Source organism: Aotus nancymaae, unplaced genomic scaffold (genome assembly GCF_030222135.1).
Source record: "Aotus nancymaae isolate 86718 unplaced genomic scaffold, 86718_ANA_hifiasm-v0.15.2.pri h1tg000003l, whole genome shotgun sequence".
In the NCBI taxonomy this organism is placed as follows: Eukaryota; Metazoa; Chordata; class Mammalia; order Primates; family Aotidae; genus Aotus; species Aotus nancymaae.
The window spans coordinates 25,940,864-25,964,325 of NW_026988414.1; the positions used below are offsets into that span (position 1 = coordinate 25,940,864).

General features: G+C 42.6%; 1 pseudogene; it reads left to right on the forward strand.

Moving 5' to 3' along the window:
* The first annotated feature begins 2,045 nt into the window (after window positions 1-2,045).
* On the forward strand, window positions 2,046-2,146 carry LOC135277297 (U6 spliceosomal RNA; annotated as a pseudogene).
* Window positions 2,147-23,462: the final 21,316 nt, after the last annotated feature.

Consider the following 23,462-nt stretch of genomic DNA (forward strand, 5'->3'; position numbering starts at 1 on the left):
TCCTCACCTACCTCTCCAGACTTATTGGCACCACCCGCCTCTCATATTCTCCACTCCACACTGGCTGTTTTTAATTTCTCAAATGCCTTCTCCCATCTCAGAAGCTTTGCACACACTGTTCCTTCCATCCCCCTATTCCTATCCCCTTGCCTAATAAACTCATCCTTCCCCTCTCTCCTCAAACGTCACTTCCTCCTGGATACCTTCCTTACCCTCCATCCTCTCTCCCTGTGGTCTTCTATTCTAATACACAGTGGTGCTGGTATTATCTATTGCTGCTATTATGTGCTTTACCTCTGTTTGCTCTTTCCCCTAGGCTCTAAACTCCACAAGGGCAGAGCGTTGTCTCTTGCTTGCTGTTTTTATGCCAAGTTCCCACAAATTGTACATGCAAGAAAAGATGATAGTCAAACCAGGACCCTCTTGACTCCCAACAGCACTCCCTAATTCAATAAATCTCTCTGTGTTCCAAAGGGAACAGAGATGGCAAAACGATTCCAGGAATAAAGGTTGACCTTTTCTGGAGCCCGGGACCCTTGACCTTCCAGGTAAGTCCCTGGCTTGAATTCAGTCCCGGATAGAAGGATGGTTCCATCTTCAATCAGCTCCAACATTTAGCAAGCCAGACCGTGCATTTGTTCGTACCTTGGCAGATTTTTACTATTATCTTTCTGGAGCAAACTTATGACTGTTCCATTAGCAAAAGGCATTGCTTAACTACAGTCCCTGTTTAGTTGGTTGATAAATGAAAATAAACCCAAAAACTAAAGGAAAAAAACAGTAGAAAAAATTGCAAGATGGTCAACTAGAAACAGCTACAGTTGGGGGCTCCCACTGAGAAGATTGAAAATAGTGAGTGAATCCAGCACGGCAACTGAGGTATCCAGGCTCTCTCACTGAGACTGACCAGGCAGTTGGTGAGATCCACAGAGAGTGAGGAAAAGCAGAGTGGAGCAATGTCCACTGGGGAGCTGCAGGGGCCAAGGGAACTCCCACCCCAGCCAAGGGAGGCAGTGAGTGATTGTGCTAAGCTGCCCTAGAAACCATGCTTTTTCCACAGATCTGTGCAACTCATAGATCAGGAGATCTCCTCATGAACCCACCCCACCAGGGCCCTCGGTCCCAAGCACAGAGCTGTGCAGATTCTCCATGGCCGCCCCACTGGAGACTACCTAAAACTATGGAGTTCCCACGGGGAGGGGCAGCCACCATCATTGTGGCTGCCTGAGATGACAGCTCCCCAGTAGAGGAGTGGCAGCCATCAGTGCAGCTCCAGTCTGCCGTTTTTCCCTGCTGGTGCCAAGGAAACTGGGCAGCCTGGACCCAGAAGGAATTCCCGACAGTGCGGCACAGGCTGTGGCAGATTGTAGCCAGACTGCCTCTTTAGGCCAGACGGGGACCCATTCCTCCTTACCAGCTGAGGCCTCCCTGCGGGAATTTCAGCAACTCCAGCTGAGGGTTTATGGACAGAACTCTAATTCCCTGGAATGGAGCCCCTGGAGGGAAGAGTGTGGTCTCCTGGGTCAGCAGACTTAGTCTTTCCCCCTACTGGCTCTGAGGAATTCGGCAGTCTGGACAAGTGGGATTCCCCCAGAGCAGCATACCACCTCCACCAAGGGGCAGCCAGAGTGGCTCGTTAAGTAAGACTCTAATCCTGTTCCTTCTGACTGAGTGAGACCCCACAACGGAGGTCACCAAATACCTTATACAGGAGCATTCCTGCTGACATCCGGTCAGTGCTCCTCTGGGACAGAGCTCCCAGAGGAAAGAAGAGGCAGCCATCTTTGCTGTTCTGTAGCCTCCACTGGTCACACTTCTAGGGGCAGGAGAGACTTAAGTGAATAGGGTCTAGAGTAGACCCCCAGCAAACCACAGCAGCCCTACAGAAGGGGGCCTTACTGTTAAAAGAAAAACAAATGGAAAGCAACAGCAACAACATAAACAAAAAAGTCCCCACAAAAACTCCATTCAAAGGTCAGCAGCCTCAAAGATTGAAGGTAGATAAACTCATGAAGATGGGAAAGAATCAACAAAAAACATTCTGAGTGCTAGCTCCGGCAGCACATATTCTAAAACTGGAACGATACAGAGAAGATTAACATGGCCCCTGCGCAAGGATAACATTCGTGAAGCATTCCATATTTTTAGCCACCTTAAACTTCATATGGAACCAAAAGAGAGCCAACATAGCCAAGACAATCCTAAGCAAAAAGAACAAAGCCGGAGGCATCACACGACCTGATTTCAAACTATACTACAAAGCTACAGTAATCAAAACAGCATGGTACTGGTACCAAAACAGAGATATAGACCAGTGGAACAGAACAGAGGCCTCAGAGGCAATGTCACACATCATCTACAATCATCTGATCTTTGACAAACCTGACAAAAACAAGTAATGGGGAAACGATTCCCTGTTTAATAAATGATGTTGGGAAAACTGGCTAGCCATGTGCAGAAAGCAAAAACTGGACCCCTTCCTGACACCTTACACTAAAATTAACTCAAGATGGATTAAAGACTTAAACATAAGATCTAACACCATAAAAACCCTAGAAGAAAACCTAGGCAAAACCATTCAGGACACAGGCATAGGCAAGGACTTCATGACTAAAACACCAAAAGCACTGGCAACAAAAGCCAAAATAGACAAACAGGACCTAATTAAACTTCAGAGCTTCCATACAGCAAAAGAAACCATCATTAGAATGAACTGGCAACAAACAGAATGGGAAAAAATTTTTGCAATCTACCCATCTGACAAAGGGCTAATATCCAGAGTCTACAAAGAACTAAAACAGATTTACAAGAAAAAAACAAACAAACCCATCCAAAAGTGGGAGAAGGATATGAACAGACACTATTCAAAAGAAGACATATATGAGGCCAACAAACATATGAAAAAATGCTCATCATCACTGCTTATTAGAGAAATGCAAATCAAAACTACATTGAGATACCACCTCATGCCAGTTAGAATGGCAATCACTAAAAACTCTGGAGACAACAGATGCTGGAGAGCATGTGGAAAAATAGGAACACTTTTACACTGTTAGTGGGAGTGTAAACTAGTTCAACCATTGTGGAAGACAGTGTGGCACTTCCTCAAGGACCTAGAAATAGAAATTCCATTAGAAACAGCAATCCCATTACTGGGTACATACCGAAAGGATTATAAATCATTGTACTATAAGGACACATGCACATGGATGTTCATAGCAGCACTGTTTACAATAGCAAAGACCTGGAACCAACCCAAATGCCCATCAACGATAGACTGGACAAGAAAAATGTGGCACATATACATGATGGAATACTATGCAGCCATAAAAAACGATGGGTTCGTGTCCTTTGTAGGGACATGGATGAATGTGGAAACCATCATTCTCAGCAAACTGACACAAGAACAGAAAATCAAACACCTCATGTTCTCACTCATAGGCAGGTGTTGAACAATGAGAACACATGGACACAGGGAGGGGAGCATCACACACTGGGGTCTGTTGGGGGGACAAGGGAGGGAGAGTGGGAATGGGGGGTGGGGAGGTCAGGGAGGGATAACATGGGGAGAAATGCCAGATGTAGGTGATGGGGGGATGGAGGCAGCAAACCACATTGCCATGTGAGTACCTATGTAACAATCCTGCATGATCTGCACATGTACACCAGAACCTAAAGTACAATTAAAATATATATATATTCTGAAAACTCAGAAAGCCAGAGTGCCTCTTCTCCTCCAAGTAATCACAACACCTCTCCATCAACTGCACAGAACTGGACTGAGGCTGAGACGGATGAACTGACAGAAGTATGCTTCAGAAGGTAAGTAGTAGTGAATTTTGATGAGCTAAAGGAGCATGTTCTAACCCAATGCAAAGAAGTTAAGAATCATCATAAAACATTATAGGAGCTGTTAACCAGAATAGCCAATTTAGAGAAGAACATAAATGACCTGATGGAGCTGAAAAACACAACATGGGAACTTCACAATGCAACCACAAGTATCAAGAGCTGAATAAACCAAATGGAGGAAAGAATTTCAGAGCTTGAAGACTGTCTTGCTGAAATAAGATAGGCAGATAAAAATAGAGAAAAAGCTAAAAAGAAATGAACAAAATCCCCAAGAATTATGAGAATATGCAAAAAGACCAAACCTATGACTGATTATGGTACCTGAGAGAGGGAAATCAGAACCAAGTTGGAAAACATGCTTCAGGATATCCAGGAGAATTTCCCCAACCTAGCAAGATAGGCCAACATTCAAATTCAGGAAATCCAGAAAACCCCAGTAAGATACTCCATGAAAAGATCAACCCCAAGACACATAATCATTAGATTCTCAAAGTTTGGAATGAAGGAAAAAATGTTAAGGGCAGCCAGAGAAAAAGGCTGGTCACCTACAAAGGGAAGCCCATCAGACTAACAGCAGACCTCTTAGCAGAAACCCTGCAAGACAGAAGATATTGGAAGCCCATATTCAACATTCTTAAAGACAAGCATTTCCAATCTAGAATTTCATATCTGGCCAAAGTAAGCTTCATAAGCAAAGGAGAAATAAAATCCTTTTCAGAAAAGCAAATGCTGAGGGAATTCATCACCACCAGGCCTGCCTTGCAAGAGCTCCTGAATGAAGAACTAAATATGAAAAGGAAAAATCATTACTAGACGCTACAAAAACACACTAAAGTACAAAGACCAATGACACCATGAAGCAACTACATCAACAAGTCTGAAAAATCACCATCTGGCATCATGATGACAGGATCAAATTCACACATAAAAATAATAATCTTAAATGTAAGTGAACTAAATGCCCCAATTAAAAGGTGCAGAATGGCAAGCTGGATAGAGCCAAGACCCATTGGTGTGCTGTATTCAAGAGACCCACCTCACGTGCAAAGATCAGAGGCTCAAAATAAAGTAATGAAGAAAAATTTACCAAGCAAATGGAAAGCAGAGAACAGCAGAGGTTGCAATCCTACTTTTGGACAAAACAGACTTTAAAACTAACAAAGATCAAAAAAGACAAAGAATATTTTATAATGGAAAAGGGTTCAATTCAACATGAAGAGCTAACTACCCTAAATGTATATATACCCAATACAGGAGCACCCATATTCATAGAACAAGTCCTTTGAGAGCTACAAAATGACTTAGAGAGACTTCAACAATCCATTGTCAGTATTAGACAGATCATCAAGACAGAAAATTAATGAAGATATTCAGGACTTGAACTTAGCTCTGGATCAAGCAGAACTGATAGATAGCCACAGAACTCTCCACCCAATAAACAACAGAATATACATTTTTCTCAGCTCCACAAGACACATATCCTAAAATTGATCACATAATTGGAAGTAAAACACTACTCAGCAAATGCAAAACAACTAAAATCATAACAGTCTCTCAGACCATTGTGCAATTAAATTAGAAATCAAGATTAAGAAACTCACTCAAAACTGCACAACTACGTAGAAATTGAACAATCTGGTCCTGAAGGACTCCTGGGTAAATAATGAAGTTATGGCAAAAATCAAAAAGTTCCTTGAAACCAATGAGAGTAAAGACAATGTACCAGAATCTCTGGGATGCAGCTAAGGCAGTGTTAAGAGAGAAATTTATAGCACTAAATGCCCACATGAAAAAGCTAGAAATAACTCAAGTCAGCACCCTAACATCTCAACTAAAAGAACCAGAGAACCAAGAGCAAACAAACCCCAAAGCTAGCAGAAGGCAAGAAATAACCAAGATCAGAGCAGAACTGAAGGAGACAGACAGACAGACACAGACACACACACACACTCTTTCAAAAAAAATCAATGAATCCAGGAGTTGGATTTTTGAAAAAATTAATAAAATACACTGAAGTTAGACTAATAAAAGAGAGAAGAATCAAAAAGACACAATAAAAAATGATAAAGGGATATCACCACTGACCTCACAGAAATATATACAATAATCAGATAATACTATAAATACCCCTATGCAAATAAACTAGAAAATCTAGAAGAAATGAACAAATTCCTGGATGTATACCCCCTCCCAAGAGTGAACCATGAAGAATTTGAATACCTGAATAGACCAGTAACAAGTTATAATTTTGGGTAGTAATTTATAACCTACCAACCAAGAAAAGCCCAGGACCAGACAGATTTACAACTGAATTCTACCAGAGGTACAAATAGGAGCTAGTACCATTTCTTCTAAAACTATTCCAAAGAATTCCTAACTCATTTTATGAGGCCAGCATAATCCTGATACCAAAACCTGGCAGAGATACAACAAAAAAAGAAAACTTTAGGCCAATATCCCTGATCAACATTGATATAAAAATCCTCAATGAAATACTGGGAAACCAAATCCAGCAGCACATCAAAAAGCTTATCCACCACAATCAAGTCAGCTTCATCCTCAGCATGCAAGTCTGGTTCAACATACACAAATCAATATAAGTGGTTCATCAAATAAATTGAACTAAAGACAAAACCCACATAATTCTCTCTATAGATGCCTTTGATAAAATTCAACATCCCTTCAGGTTAAAAACTCTCAATAACCTAGATATTGATGAAACATACCTCAAAATAATAAGAGCCATTTATGACAAACCCATAGCCAACAGCCAACATCATACTGAATGGGCAAAAGCTGGAAGCATTTCCCTTGAAAACCAGCACAAGACAAAGTTGCCCTCTCTCACCACTCCTATTCAACATAGTATTGGAAGTTCTGGGCAGGGCAATCAGGAAAGAAAAAGAAATAGAAGGTATTCAAATAGGAAGAGAGGAAGTCAAACTGTCTCTGTTCGCAGATGACATGATCCTGTATCTAGAAAACCCCATTGGCTCAGCCCAAAAGCTTCTTGAGCTGATAAGCAACTTCAGCAAAGTCTCAAGATACAAAATCAGTGTGCAAAAATCACAAACATTCCTATACATCAATAATATATAAGCAGATAGCCAAATCATGAATGAATTCTCATTCACAATTGCTACAAAGAGAATAAAATGCCCAGAAATACAGCTAACAAGGGAAGTGAAGGACCTCTTCAAGGATAACTATTGATCACTGATCAAGGAAATAAGAGAGAACACAATTGGAAAAACATTTCATGCTCATGAACAGGAAGAATCAATAATGTGAAAATGACCATAAAACACAAAGTAATTTATAGATTCAATGCTATTCCCATTAAACCACCATTGATATTCTTCATAGAATTAGGGGAAAAACTACTTTAAAATTCATATGGAACCAAAAAAGAGCCCATATAGCTAAGACAATTCTAAGCAAAAAGAACAAAGCTAGGAGCATCATGCTACCTGATGTCAAACTATGCTACAAGGCTACAGTTACCAAAACAGCATGGTACTGGTACAAAAATAGACACATAGACCAATGAAACAGAATAGAGATCCCAGAAATAAGACCACAGATCTACAATCATCTGATTTTCAACAAACCTGACAAAAACAAGCAACAGGGAAAGGATTCCCTCTTTAATAAATGGTGCTGAAAGAACTGGCTGGCCATATCCAGAAAATTTAAGCTGGGACCCTTCTTTATGCCTTATACAAAAATTAACTCAAGATATATTAAAGACTTAAATGTAAAACCCAAAACTATAAAAATCTCAGAAGAAAATTTAGACAATACCATTCAGGACATAGGCACGGGCAAAGATTTCTTGATGAAAACATCAAAAACAATTGCAACAAAAGCAAAAATTGACAAATGGGATCTAATTAAAGAGCTTCTTCACAGCAAAGTAAATTATCATCAGAGTGAACAGAAAACCTATAGAATGGGAGAAAATTTTTGCAATCTATCCATCTGACAAAGATCTAATATCTAGAATCTACAAGAAACTTAAACAAATTTACAAGGAAATAAACAAAAAACCCTATCAAATTGTATGAACAGACATTTATCAAAAGATGTTTATATGGCCAACAAACATATGAAAAAATGCTCAACATCACTGATTATTAGAGAAATGCAAATCAAAACCACAATGAGATACCATCTCACAGCAGTCAGAATGGTGATTATTTAAAATCAAGGAACAACAGATGCTGGTGAGGCTGTGGAGAAATAGAAACGCTTTTACACTGTTGGTGATAATGTAAATTAGTTCAACCATTGTGGAAGACACTGTGGTGATTCCTCAAATACCTAAAACAAGAAATACCATTTGTCCCAGCAATCCCATTATTGGGTATATACCCAAAGGAATATAAATTATTCTATTATAAAGACACATGTACCTGTATGTTCATTGCAGCGCTATTCACAATAGCAAAGACATGGAATCAACCCAAATGCCCATCAGTGATAGAGTGAATAAAGGAAATATGGTACATATACACCATGGAATACTACTCATCCATAAAAAAGAACAAAATCACGTCCTTTACAGGGACATGTTTGGAGCTAGAAGCCATCATCCTCAGCAAACTAACACAGGAACAGAAAAACAAACATAGTATGTTCTCACTTATAAGTGTGAGCTGAACAATGAGAACACATGGACCCATGGAGGAGAACAACACACACTGGGGCCTGTCAGGAGGGCAGAGGGGTGCTGGGGGAGAGCATCAGGATAAATACCTAATGGACAGTGGGCTTAATACCTAGGTGATGGGTTGATAGGTGCAGCAAACACCTGCACATCCTACACATGTATTCCAGAACTTAAAATATTTTAAAAAGAAAAAAAAGCAGATATATCACCTTGGAGAGGCAGAAGAAAACTTCCTAATCATAGTACCAGGGATATAAATGATAAACAAAAGACTGACCTAAAAAAATGCTAACTTTTATACATCTGTTTAAATGTAATGTATACCGCCCAAAGGAAAATCAGGCCTTTGGAGCTCATGGGGCTTTTGGTTGAAAAACCTGAAGATAGACAAGCCTCCTTCCCAGGGGCAACTACATGATTTGCAAGGCCCCTTAGTCAAAGATTATTAAGAGTTTCTCTTTGTCAAGAAAGTGACAACAGAGCATGAAGCCATGCTCAGGGACTTTCTAAGTGCAGAGCCCTGTGCAATGACAAAGGTTGCATCCCCATGAAGCCAGCCCCACTCCTTCACTCGAGAAAAATAAAACAGGCCAGAACTAGAAAGACTCCACAGTACAACTCAACTTTGGGAAACTTCCATCAACTAAGCACCTCACCAGTGCCCAGTCTTGCCCTCACGAAGCTCAGTGCCTTTTAGGGGAAGAGCAATTGGTACACAGCTGAAAGATAACAGGGTATAGCTTTACTCCTCTGGAGGTGAGGCAGGAGGGTTCCATTCCAGATCCAGGATTTCAGGGATGCATAAGGTACCAACATACCCTGGGGGACTGGCTCAGGCACAGTGTCCTCTGCAGAAGCCTGTGTGCAACATTTGCTTAGCATTTGCGGGGAGGGGGTTAGAGAAAATCTGGCTGAAGAGAGCTAGCTGGGGTGCTACACCCCTTCAGGTCTTCTGGGTCTGCAGGATGGGAGAGTTAACAGGAAGAGAAGGAACATTCCAAAGGAAAGAGGGAAGGAGATATCCCTGGCTTCGTCTCCTTCCAGCACTGCCGAGGTACTATACAAAAACTGGACTCAAGAAATCTGAGCTGTGATCCTCATTCTCCAGCTTCCTAGCTATATGTGCTGGGACTTAACTTCTCTGGTTCTCAATTTTCTCATCTGTAAACTGGAGATCATGTTGAGTCATTATGAGGATTAAATGAAATCAGGTAGGTTGAAAGAATCTACTAACTGTAGACCTATCCAAATTTTAGATGGTATCATTTCATATTATCTGCATAAGACCTGCTACCAGCTGGTTGATGATCCAGGTTAAGACGTGGGAAAGTGAAGAAGAAAAAACCAAAGTAGAGAAAAGTAGAATAGAAGATCCACTCATCCCAGCCTCACATCCACTTTTCTTTCTTCGTGACATGATACAGTCTTTGAAAGATAACTTGTCTCTGAAGACCCTTCCCCAGCAGCCTGGACTCCTGTCACTAAACTTCACTTTTGCTTCCCTACACTACCAGAAACTCTAATAGTCAGTCATGAGGCTTCTAGGCTAATATTCCAGGAAGACTGGGGTAAGATTGTGGCTATCAACCACTCCACCCCTTATTTTTAAGAGTGAAGATAGTTGTTTCATGACAGTAAACTACATTCCTTTACAGGAATATTGATAGATGCAAAATTGGCAACTCTCTGGATTTAAAGGGAGGCAAAATTACTATCCTTAAAATCACCCAAGACAACTCTGCCTGTCTGTGCCAAGTCAGGTGGGAAGTTGAGAGCCTCCACACCTGGAGTCTGCAGCTGTAATGTTCTTTCCAAAGAAGGGAAGGGAAGGAGATCAAGGTACCTTTGACTCCCCATATACAATAATAACCAGAGCCATTGTTATCTACAACACTGAATCAGGCATTGTGTTGGGAACGTTTGCATTTAGCCTTCACAGAAGTTCCCTAAGGTATGTCTAACCCCTATCTTGAGACTCTAGGAAGATTTTTGGGTTTGTTTTTTAAATTGAACCCTTACATAGCCATTGCCATGTGCCAGATACTATTCTAAAAGCTTTGCAAATACTATCATAAACTCATTAAATCCACAGAACCACCCTATGAAGTAGATACTAGGGGTATCACTCCTAGCTAACTGAGGAAAATAGCCGTACTGAGTGTCACATAGATAGGAATTGGTAGAACAAGTATTCAAACCTAGACAGACTGGCTCCAGAATCCATGCCCTTTCCGCTGTGTTCCTTCTCTGAACTCAAAAGGCAGATAAAATAGTGCAGGCTCAACTCCAAAGCCTGGCCCATTAATGTGTATGCTATTTGGATTTTAATTCCACAGGTACTTGCAAATGTCAAGGTACTACATCATTCTTTCAAGGAAGCAGCTAACATGGATTAAGACTTTGTGCTTTACTGTTTATAATAGCAAAGACTTGGAACCAACCCAAATGCCCATCGATGATAGACTGGACAAGGAAAATGTGGCACATATATGCCATGGAATACTATGCAGCCATTAAAAATGATGAGTTTGTGTCCTTTGTAGGGACATGGATGAATGTGGAAACCATCATTCTCAGCAAACTGACACAAGAACAGAAAATAGAACACTGCATGTTCTCACTCATAGGTGGGTGTTGAACAATGAGAACACATGGACAGAGGGAGGGGAGCATCACACACTGGGGTCTGTGGGGGAAAACTAGGGGAGGGACAGCGGGGGGTGGGGAGTTGGGGAGGGATAGCATGGGGAGAAATGCCAGAAATAGGTGATGGGGAGGAAGGCAGCAAACCACACTGCCATGTGCGTACCTATGCAACAATCTTGCATGCTCTTCACATGTACCCCAAAACCTAAAATGCAATTATATATATATATATAAAAGACTTTGTGCTTTGAATTACAAAAGATGTGGGTTCAAATCCTACTTCTGCTGTTTGTCAACTGGGGACCTTGGACAACTAACTTCAACTCTCTGTACCTCACTTTCTTTACATGTAACATGGATATTATAATAGCATCTATCTTTTAGAGTTGTGGTGAGGATTAAGCGAAATAACACAAATAAAACCCTTGGCACAGGGCCAGGCCCAGAGTAAGCATTTAATACAGGTGCATAGCTATTATTCTTAACACCATCATCTTCATTTCATCAGTGTAGACAGCCACTAGGAAGAGTAAAAAGAACATGGAATTTGGAGACAGGAAACCTTGGATTAAAATGTAGCCACATAATTTGTTCACTGTGTGGCCTTGACCAAGTCACTTAACTCCCTTTCCTCCTCTAGAATGGAGATGATAACAAGAGCTACCACTCCCAGCATTTGTCAAGATCATATGAGCTCCGGATTGGTGAAAGGGCACAATTATCAAACAATATACATATGTAGGTCATCACTAGTGTTACATAAAATAGCCTATCTAGTGTGTTGAATGGTGGGTCCCCAAAACATACATTCACATCCTAAGCACCTTAGAGGGTAAATGTGACCTTATTTGGAAAAAGGGTCTCAGTAGACGTAATTAAAAATATTGGTATGAACTCATCTAGAGTATCTGGGTGGGCCCTAAATCCAATGACCAATGTTCTTATGGGTGACAGAAAAAGACACAGAGAGAGGAGAAGGCCATGTGATGACAGAGGCACAACTTGAAGTGGTGCTGCCACAAGCCTAGAAATGCCTGGAGCCTCCAGAAGTGGGAAGAGGCAGGGACGTGGTCTCGCTAGAGGCTTGAAGGGAGTATGACCCCTTTGACCTTGATTTTGGGTTTCTGGCCTCAGGAACTCTGAAAGAATAAATATCTGCTGTTTCCAGCCACCAAGTGTATGGTAATTTCTTGTGGCAGCCCTAAGAAATGAATACACTGTACCTGGGGATAAAAAGGAATAGAAAAAGAAAACCCATTTGGAACCTGTATTAGTGTACTTGAGCTACCATAATAGAACACCAGCCTGCCTTGTACAGCAGCCACTGATTTTCTCATGTCCTGGAGCCTAGAAGTCCACGATCAAGGTGCTGGCAAATTCACTTTCCAGCAAAGGCTGTCTTGCTGGTGAAGAGAAGGACAGCTGCCTTCTTACTGTGTCCTGGTATGGCCTTTCCTCTGCGTGTGGGGAGAGAGTGCGCTGGTGTCTCTTCCTCTTTTTATAAGGACAGCAGTCTTATTGGGTTAGAGCCCCAGTCTTATGACCTCATTTAACCTTAACTACCTCCATAAAAGCCCTATCTCCAAATATAGTCACCTTGGGAGGTTGAGCTTCAACATGTGAATTTGGTAGGGGAGGAAACAGTTCAATCTGTAACCGAGGCCAGGAAATGAATGTGTTAAAATGCAGAGCAAGCAGATGCAGCTCCACTGTGGCAAGTGAAGGTGCTCTGGAGAACAAGCCAGTTTCCTAGAACGGGGCCTCCGGGGCTTTCCTCCTGACGGGCCAAGAACAAGCAGCAGCAGCAGCGTGGGAAACCTGGAGGAAAACTTCCCACACTCCCCGGCGCCTTCTCAAGCCGACCTCACATTCCGAGTGTGCCCGGCCATTGTTATTCCCTTTATTTTATCACTAAAGTGGTTGGTCTCCCCACAGAGAAACAACCACAAAATTTGATTTTTGAAAAGTGAACTCTTAGATTTGAAATACCTCCAAAGAGTATCTAAATCCCTTCAAATCATATAAGGGGATGTGCTTATAAATAAATATCTGGATAGATACAGGTTTTAAATAGAAAAGATAGCTGAAGTCATTTTATTACAGAATTGTTAAAGAGCCATTTATCCCCACGTGGGGTAGGAAGACACATCAAATCTAAACAGGAGAAATTCGAACAGGATGTGGGATGATACAGCAAGAGCATCCGGGGTAACGTTCAGAAATTTGAAGAGTTTCAGTATGTGAAATTAAGTCCTCTGGCACCTTTTAAAATCTAAGAAAATCAGTCATATGTTTCTCTAGCAGGTTAGGTTTGAGTGAAAATAAACAATGAAAACTTTTTAAATCATCCTGACTTGAAAACAAATAACTGATTGCCACCCATTCCTGCAATACCCATTTCCCTTGAATGCGTATAATTTATGTGTTCAATAAATATTTAGCTCCTACTGTGTGCCAGGCGTAAAGCTAGATCCTGGGGATTTAATCATAAACAAAAATAGACAGTGCTCAGCCAGGAGAGGGGTCAACAGTTGGCATTTGGGGTCTGACCAAAGAGACTGGAGCTGGGGCCCGGGAAGCCAGCCTCATAAACAAGGCAGCACCAGAACAGAAGCTTAGAAGAGGGGACAGAGATAGACCAATTTTACGGGCTAGGACTCATCGAGTTTTATTGAGACTCAGGAATAGTAAAACCTCTGTCTAAACAGAGTGTCCTAATATATGGGGAGGCATGGGGTAGGGGCACATCTCAGGTCACAGTAGAAGGTACCAGCGGCCAGGGCTGCACCTGTCTTTCCTTCTCTAACAAAGAGGCTGATGAAACTGAGTCTACTTCCCTGGGAGGAAGAGAGGTACCTGTAGCAGACACCACCTCCCAGCCTCCATGGGGATGGGGATGGGACAGGGACAAGGAAGCCCCTGTAGGGTGGCATCAGTACATTCAGTTGAAAGTTGAGAAAGAGGAAAGTAGCTCAGGATGGGCTGGGACTGACTCAAACCCACTTGGAGGAAAACTGGGTGGGCAGGGACTCTCTCAAGATACAATTCACATACCATACAATTTTGCACTGGGATTTTAAACCAAATGTGCACTGGGATTTTAAACCAAATGCACACTGTAGGGTCCAAGCACACAGTGCGTGTGGAATGCTGCCTCCTGACTTTCCCAGACCCATCATACCCTCATTAAAGAGCCCCCCTTGCCTTTCGTCCTTGTCTTCTGTGTCTCCTTCTGTAGCATGCAAGAGAAAATCCAAGGAGAAGTAAGAAAAGAGAAAGTTCAGAGAGAGGGGAACTGCTGACTACCGTTCATCAGATAAACTTAAAGTCAATTTCTGTGCTTCTTGGAATGTTTCCAACGGGTCTTATCCTTTCTGAAAACTTGCAACTTAAACGTCCAAAACCAAACAAAAGTAGGTGGCAAATAGACGTGTTTATCTGCCCTATATAAAGAAATCGTGGAATTTTGATCCTGCAAAAGCCACAGCCTCTATAAGCCTCAGTTTTCAACTTTGAGGAATGGGGACAAATGAGGATAAAAACTTAGCTCCCAGAGCTAATGTGAGGATTAAGGAATTTTGCATGACTCGTGCACACATGAACATTAATAATTATTGTAGATGTGCTGCTCCACAAGGTAGAAGAGACCTGGGACCTCGCTCAGTTGGGCCCTATTCCTCCCTCCCTGATATCCAACTGTCCCCAGCAATAACCCTATGAAATTGTCACTCCAAAAACTCTCAAACCTCACCAAGGATAAGGAATCCATCAAGGACAATGATATCTGGCATTCATTTCTCACACTATGCATCTGACACTGTGCTAAATGTTTCTCCTGCATAGTCTCGTTTTATCTTTAAAGTAAATCTGTAATGTGGCGGTGAAACAATTCTGTGAACGTACTAAAAACTACTAAATTGTACACTTTAAATGGGTGAATTGTATGGCATGTGAATTATATCTCAGGAAATCTGTTAAGACCAGGTATCATGGCTCATGCCCTGCAATCCCAACACTTTGGAAGTCAAGGGTGGAGGACCACTTGAGGCCAGGAGTTCAAGATTACAATGAGTTGTGATTGTACCACTGCATTCCAGCCTGGGCGACAGAGTGAGACCCTGTCTCAAAAAAATAAATAAAACAAATTTAAAAATATGTAAATACAGCTTTAACTAAAAAAAAAAAAAAACTCAGTGAGACAGAAACTATTATTATCCCTACTTTGCAGATGAAGTAACCAAGACTTGCCTGAAGTCATACAGCCAGCAGAGAGTGGGGCCAAGACACCCATCTGCCAGGCCTGAGCGTGTGAACACCGCGTTCATTTACAGAGGGTTTGTTCTGTGGGAGCACCAGAACCAAGCCCTTTCTGTGCATCACTGTACTGACTCTCCCACAGCCCCCAAGGCTTCCTGCCTCTGTGTTGAGTCATGTGAGTCTTTGGCGAGTTTCCAAATTTGCAGAGCCAAAAGCCACCTTTTCATAGTGGCCTCCCTCTGAGTAAAAGTGTTCTTCATTCCACATGGGGCCTCGGGTCTCAGAATACAGCCACAGATTCCTCCTTTCTTCTTTTCTGCAGGCCCCACATATCCAGGCCAAACAGACCACAGAGCCGGGAGGCCCATGACTCCCAAAGTCAGGCTACAAACCTGGCTAAAGTGACTGCACCAGAGTCACCTAGGGGACTTAGAAAAACCACAGAGAGACCAAATCAGAAGAGTTAAGTCCTGGAGTCCGTATTTTTTGAAAGCTACCAAGTGATTCCAGCCAGGAGCTAAGTAAAGTAACCTATAATTTTAAAGAAAGGAAACTGAAGCCCACAGAGGGACGTAACTATTTCAAAATCACACAGCCATATTCAAGCCAATTCACATCTGGATGAGCCTACTTCAGTGTCGACATTTCTAAGTCAAGAAACTGACATGAGGCAATGCAAAGGTTAGGGCAGGAATATGTAATCCATACAAGAAGAGATGCAATTAATCAGCAAGTCACATGGGAAAATGTCTAATCCCGTTATCTATAAAAATGCAATCAAAACAATGGAGAGCATTTTACAGCCATCGAATTTAAGACTAACAATACACAACTTTGGTGAGGTTATAATGAAATTGGTTCATTTGCACATTGCTTGTAACAATTTAAATTGATATAATGCTTTGCAAACCAATGCAGCACAGAAAATTAAGAGCCTCAGGCTGGGTCCTGTAGAGACACCTCCTCAGTGCCGGGTACATCAGGTATTGGAAATGCAAGTATGAATAAGACTTGCTCAATGTCTTCAAAAAACTCATTGTACACAGAGACAGAAGTGAAGGCATGTTTCTGTACTAAAGGTAAGGCTGGGTATGGTGAGTTAAGACTGTAATCCCACCACTGTGGGAGGCTAAGGTGGGAGGATCACTTGAAACCAGAATTTGAGACCTCAGACTGAACAACATAGTGATACCCTGTCTCTGCAAAAAAATTAAAAATTTGCCAGGCATGGTGGCATGCATCTGTAGTTCCAGGCTGAGGTAGGAAGATGGCTTGAGCCTGGGAGGTGTAGGCTGCAGTGAGCTATGAACGCACCATCACACTCTAGCCTGGATAACAGAATGAGACCCTGTTTCATAAAAAAAGAAAAACCAACAAACAAAAAAACCCACAACCATACGAGGTAAGCATGGCTGGCGGGGGTGGTCATGAGACCATCTAACTGGGGGTCGTTAGCCCTCCCTTGGAGGTTTAGAAAACAGATTCCTAGAAAGGTTGATAATTGAGCTGAATCTGGAAGAGTGAGCAAGTTAACCAGGTGAAGAAAGTTGAGAACAGCATTCCAGGCGGTGGGAACAACCTGAGCAAACTCCTGGACACTTGCAAAAGTTTTCAGCAGGAAACCAGAGGAAAGTCCAGGGTTACAGGAGACTCAGAGGCAGTTGGGCTTAGACCATAGAGGGCCTTCCGTGTTCGGCTGAGTCTAGGCTTTGTCTTATAAATCACAAGGAGTCATTGTAATGTGATCAGCAAGGGAATGACATCAGTCAGTGTGAGCCTTGGAATGGTCTCTTTGGCTGCAGTGTAGAGGAAGACAGCAGAGAGACAAGAGCAGACCGGGAGGCCAGTTCACAGAACGTGGCCACAGTCTAAGCAGAGACGGACAATGGAAGGCCACAAAGTAGTGATAGTGGAGAGGAAAGGAAGAGATAGGTGGGAGAGAAGGAAGGAATATGCTCTTCTGGATAGTCTCATTACCCAGTCACCAGAACTCAGTAACTCTTTGATTGTGGAGGTTTAAGGAAGAGATAAGAATTGAAAACAATCTCAGAGGAAGAGCTGGAAACTGACTTAGCCAGGGGTCAGTAAGGCTCTGACTGTAGCCGAGTGCAATGTTGCAGCTCAGGGGAGCTTCATGAGTGGCGGTCCAGGAAACAGGGACATCCCACTTGCATCAGCCTCCCAGGCAGTGGCCCAGGGAAGGGGACATCCCACCTCTAAGAGCCTCCTAGGTGACAGCTAGCTGCCATGGGGGAGTAGAGCACAGGGAGCAGGGACCAAAAAGAGGTCACAGATTGGATTTCCCAGGAAGCACTCTGAGATGGTGATTAGAGTGCAGGAGGTTCGCTTGAGTGTGTTCTCTGGATCAGTGCCTACGGATGAGAGGGGAAGGAAGAAAGCAGGATTGGGCAGAGGGAGACGATGGGCTGCAGCCTTGATGGAGGCCTCAGCCAAGCTTACACTGGACTCTGAAACTATGATGGCCATTCAGAGTTGTCCCAGCTTGGAGAGCCAGGTTCAGTTCCTTATATCCTCCCATTGGTCATGGTGGTGGCCCAGAAAAGTTCACATGTCCTGGGTGAGGTCTTCCACAAAGGCAATCCCTGTAGAGCTATCTGTAGGCAGCACCACCAGCAGCTGGGGAATCATGTCCTTCATTTACTAAGAGGGCTCTGGGTGGCCACGGTAGCATCCACCACAGAAGAATGTGGTCTGACCACAGCGGACTGGGTTAGGTCCCCAGGGAGGGAATTGGAAACCAAAGAGAAAGCCTAGGTATAAGGCAAAGCCACATGGCGGGGGTTGTCTGGCCATGGAGGAGCCAAGGCTTCCTAAAGCTCTGTAAGTCACAGGCCAAGGGTAGCCGGACTCCTTCAGACCCATGGGATTACATCAAAGCCCAACAGACTATAATCCTCAGACTTGACAGACTCGGGACCAGGCCAGGGTCCCTAGCAGGAAGCTGCGGGCCATGCACGGAACAGGAAGGGGTAACACTGAGTCATACTGTATCCACAGTAGCCAAAAACCTGGAAACGACCCACCTGTCCACTGTGAGGGAGCGGTGGAGTAAATCATGGTGTCTCCACTCAAGTAACTGTTCTATAGCCATTAAAATAATATAGGCAGCTTTTCAATGCCGTGAAACATAAGATACATTCAGCAGAGAAAAGCACATGAAATACCCAGCTTGTCAGTGTAACTATAAATGTGAGCTCTGCATATGGACGGACAATTGGCAGCAAACACAGAAGATAAAATCATTGATTTTTATGATTGAGGGAGCACGGGTGGTTTTTAATTCCTGTTATCATCGTTTGTAATAAATACTTTTTTCCAGCCCTGGCCATCTCTCAACAGAGAAAGCTACGGATGCGTTCATGTTCATGTGTGGCTCAATATATCTCATTTCACACTTATCATGACAGCTGCGTGCTGCCCACCAGGCAGTCATACCTCCAAGCCTGCTCCGATATTGCTCAGGGGAAGCTATTAGCTAAGTCTATGAGCAAAAGGGGTTCAAAAGTTGGCAATGAAGAAAATATTTTTAGTAGGGAAGAAAAGAAGTTTTTATACCTCCTACACCTAACTAGTAGGTGGGATGTTAAACAGGGCAAGTTTAGATCAATATTTAAGGAAAGTCTTTGCCATAACAACGGATGGGCTATTTCCAGAGGAGTGAGCCCACGAAGTTCGAGCAGGTGCTAAAAGCTCATTGGTTAGGGATGGTGTAGTAGAGTTTTGGGGAATAAAAGACAAAGCGCGATGCAATCTTCGCTTTTTACTCTAGTCAGGAGCTTTTCCTAGATGATAATTAAAATAAATCAAAATTTAATTCAAGAAAGGTCAAGTAGGGACCAGCTGGGTCAGTTCTTTGTGGGTTCCTAGAGGCACAATTGAGATGGTCCGGGGTAATCCACAGAGAAGGGCCATGGAGAGTTCTCTCCTCCAGCACCCTCTTGCTGTAGTCAGCTATCTACATTTGGGATGCAAAACAACCCAGACCTAAGGCATGAGTCATTCAAGAAGCCACAAACTTCCTTCCCTTCTGATGCTCAGGAGTTTCTGAAAGCACCATGAAAAAAACCTCCAAGGTTAACCAAGTAGCTCTTAATTTCAACCATTTTCTTCTTAAGACACTTTTTTACATTTATTCTAAAACCATGGTCAATGGCGTTTGAATACAGGCTTACAATGGATTTGCTTTACAAATAATAAAGTAGCCCTAAACCCCATTTAACACATCAAGTTGGCTTCAAATCTGTCCACAATTCCCAGAGGTGGTTTTTTTTTTTTTTTTGTAGCTTTCCTGAAGCCATTCAGCAAAGATTAAGTGAACTCCTTGTGTGCCAGGAACTGTGTTAGGCTTTGGAGACCCAGAGATGAACTAAGCCAGGAACAACTAGACTATTGAGCGGGGGGAGAAATGCTTAAAGTAAAATCACAGCTCATAAACTAAGAACCATGTGGGGTGAGCATCAAGTGTCAGAATTACCAAAGAGGAGACGGTATGATCTGTGGGGTTTCGAAATTCTTCAGAGAAAGGTGCTGTCTCACCTGGAAAGGGAAGGTTAGTGGAATTGCTCCAGATAGAGAAGTTAGCACAGGTGTGACAGGAGCTGCTACTTTTAGGGAAAAAAGAGAAAGGTTAAATCTCCTAAGGTGACAGCAGGTTAAGGTGCATAAGTCTGGAGAGGCAAGGAGGGTCTGGACCATGAAAGTTTTTGTATGCCAGGACTAAGAGTTTCGATTTTATCCTGAGAGTCATGGGGAGACACGGGGGTTTTCAAGGAAGGAGTTGATGTAATCTGCACTTTTTACTTTAATCTTTCTAGGGCAGTGAGAGGATGGACCAGAGGAGAGAGGATTGAATGGCAGGAAATTATAACTATGTGTCATAATTTAATCTGTCTCATTTAATCCCCACATCTTCACCATGATTACCCATCCTTCACCTGATGGATAACACCCTGTGATGTGCATCCAGTTCTGGAACAGAAAGATTCCATGAGGCTGAGCGTGGTGGTTCACACCTGTAATCCTAGCACTTTGGGAGGCCAAGGCAGGTGGATCAGCAGAGGTCAGGAGTTTGAGAACAGTCAGGCCAACATGGTGAAACCCCGTCTCTACTAAAAATACAAAAATTAGCCTGCCATGGTAGCACACATCTATAGTTCTAGCTACTCAGGAGGTTGAGGCAGGAGAATCGCTTGAACCCAAGAGGTAGAGGTTGCAATGAGCCAAGATCGTGCCACTGCACTCCAGCCTGGGCAACAGAGTGGGACTCTGTCTCTAAAAAAAAGAGAGAAAGATTCCATGATATGGTCGAAAGAGCACAGGGTCTAAAAATAGAAACCTCAGATTAGAATTATGGCTTCTTTCCTGACCAGCTGTGCAACCTTGGAAAATCCACCTAACCTCTCTGATTCCTAGCTCTTCCAACTATAAGGAAAGGACAAGTGTCTCCCAGGGATGCTGTGAAGACCTTGAGACAGAAATGTGAAAGCTCTTGGAGAATCACAGAGCTCAGTGAAAATGTAATTCCTCCATCTGGAGGTAAACCTAGATTTGGATTCCATTTTTTGCATTGTGTTAAAAGAGTCTCAATAATGTATCTTTATACAAAATTTTGCTACATCAAAGAAAATGTCATTTTGTATTTACCAGTGTCCCCAGGCAACGGAAGTTGCGCCAAACCACACTCTGCCACTAGAGGGAGCTCATCCTTTAGCATCGAAGAAGTCATTTCAGCTCAAACTCAAAATACAGGGGAGACAGTGGAAAAAGGTCAGCTGGTTGGTTTCTTGAGAGGTAGGTGTGTGTGTGTGTGTGTGTGTGTGTGTGTGTGTGTGTGTGTGTGTGTACGTATATGACGTATATGCTAGGGGGTATTCTAATCATTCTAATCATTATTCATCATCAGTCTCAGAGTAAATGCCTGCAGTTAGACTAGAGTTCAATCCCAGTGCCACCATTTCCTAGTGTATCAATTTGGACAAGTGACTTCATTTCTCTGAGCCTAAGTTTCTTCATCAGTAAAATTGTGAAACTCATGGTTACCCTGTGGCAATGATTTTAATATTAGATGTAGAGATGTTAATATTAGACACAGAGTTCCCAGTGAGTACCTAGCACAGCATAGGAATCCCACAGATTTTAGAACCCCTTCCTTTTCCCATCTTCTTGTAAATACAATTTGGAAATATATTTAAGTGAAATTGAAAGGCAAAGTAAACAGAGCAGAAAGAGGCACAAAGGGATGCTGAATGTGCTTGGTGTGAGACGTGGACATTCCTCATTCTCGCATCTGTTTAGTGAAGGCATCCGTGTATGTGGACACCGTTTTATAAGCCCCATGGCTAGACTAGGCAGTCACGAACAGATGGGCAGCCAGGAGTAACTGCAAAATGAAGTGGGCATATGGACCGCAAACTATGGCTCCCTCTCCTTCTGTTGGAGCCATTCCTCTCAATTCTGGAGTCGTTACCCTGAAGTGGGAGGGGAAAATGTTATTTAATGGATTACATGTCACTTTTATATTTCTAAAAGCACTATATTCATTCTGCCTCGTATTTCCACAGAGCCACCTTCTCTCAGTGTTCCAGCAAGTAGCTCTCATGATGGCTGTGCCAAAACCATGCCAACGCAACTGGTAGAAAAAGATTTGGGTCAAACAACCAGGTTGCCTTGACCAAATTCCAACTATCAGATGGGCGAGTTTTCCTCTCTGAATTAACCATTGCTTGACTAAACCAACATGGTCAACTGGATCTTTTGATTCATCTTAAACAAAGGCAAAGGGAAGAGAGAATTCACATTTGTTAAGCACCACTATGCACCAGGCTCTGTGCCAGGCACTTTGCCAACTCTCACATGATGATCACAACCCAATAAGGAGGAGGTACTTATCTCTGCTTTACTGAAGAGGTGCTTATGGCTCAGAGAGGTCGAGTAACTTGCCTGAGGTCACACAGCTAAGAGTGTGAAAGAGACAAGTCTGAGTTTTTCCAGTACACGCTAAATACAATAAAAGTCTTTTTGAAAGTTCCCTCTGAAATGTCCCTGTGTGCTGTGCTCACTTTTTGGATTTCTACCCTCTCAATTTCCAAGTCTGTCCTAAGTTTTCCCTGTTATAAAACTTCCCATTTAATCTACCCTCAAAGGTTCTTACCTATTTATTCACCGTAACAATGCCCACAAAAGATAAGAAGAATTTGTTTCACAAGCAGAGAAACTGAGGCTTGGAGTAACTTAACTAGGGCCACTCTGTTGGCAAGTGAAAATTCTGACATAGAAAAACTATTTTCTCTCATACAGAGATTCTGCCTCTAGACAGAGCTGGAAGAGTTCCACAACGTCTCAGCCTCTAAATGTATAGATCCCAGGAGTCCAGCTTGAAATTAGAGCATCATTCTTAATGCTCTCCTCAACTCCCATCTCAATGCTGATTAAACATGTTAGTCACCTTATCTCCATCTCCACTGCCAATGCCCCAGGTCAGGCCTGGATCCCTGCAAAGGTCAGCCACCTGCTGACTCAATCTCTAGTCTCGCCTCATCAGCCCAACACTTAACTGTCAATGGAGGGTTCTGTTTAAATAAATTAATTTCGTCAAGTTGCATGCCTGATGAAAAAGTTACGATGACCCCTTCTTCTCACCTCCCAGTGTCAGCCAGAATCCCTTAACTTGCAAAACGCCCCCTTCATATTCTGACGCAGGCTACTTCCCTAGTCTCATCAATTCCACCCACCACCACCCCCGCTCCTAATTTCTTAACAAGGTAATTTAGTATTGTGACTATAATTAATGCTAATCCATCCTTCACTACTTCCTTTTAGCAATGAAATTCTTGAGTTTTAGCTGAGTACAAGGGCTCCCTTGCAGCTAGATATAACCATGTGATTTGGTACTGGCCATTGGGATGCAGGGATAGTAATGTGTGCTATTTCTGTGATTTTTGTTTTTGTTTTTGTTTTTTTCATTAAAAGAAAGCTTGCTTTCCCCTTTCTATTCTTTCTCAGGGGTGGGAAAATG